The 295-nt window shown below is 52.9% G+C and overlaps 1 protein-coding gene across 1 annotated transcript in view; it reads right to left on the minus strand.

Annotated features, from left to right (window-relative positions):
• TG (thyroglobulin) overlaps positions 1-295 on the minus strand; it is a 173,478-nt gene that overhangs the window by 44,662 nt on the left and 128,521 nt on the right. The window lies entirely within an intron of this gene.

Below are 295 nucleotides of genomic sequence, written 5' to 3' on the forward strand. Positions count from 1 at the left end.
AGGGGATCCTCAGGGTTCCTTTCCAGCTCTACAATTCTATGATCCCTGACACCGAAGCCTGCTTTTCTGCATGCCCACAATGCCAGTTTTCTGGGCTGAGCACAGCTGAGTATCATGATGCAACATGCCCTTCTGGGCTCTGGGGAGGAAGGAAGGCCTGCAGCAAGCTATAAATACATAAACGGCACAAGCGAGCAACAGGCACTGGAAACCTGTAGTGCACAAAGGTTTCGTATGCACAGGGGGACCCCTTCCTTTGCTTTTCGTACAGCCACAGCCACCGCTTGCACTGCCA

The sequence above is a fragment of the Podarcis raffonei genome, chromosome 7 (genome assembly GCF_027172205.1).
Source record: "Podarcis raffonei isolate rPodRaf1 chromosome 7, rPodRaf1.pri, whole genome shotgun sequence".
NCBI lineage: Eukaryota > Metazoa > Chordata > Lepidosauria > Squamata > Lacertidae > Podarcis > Podarcis raffonei.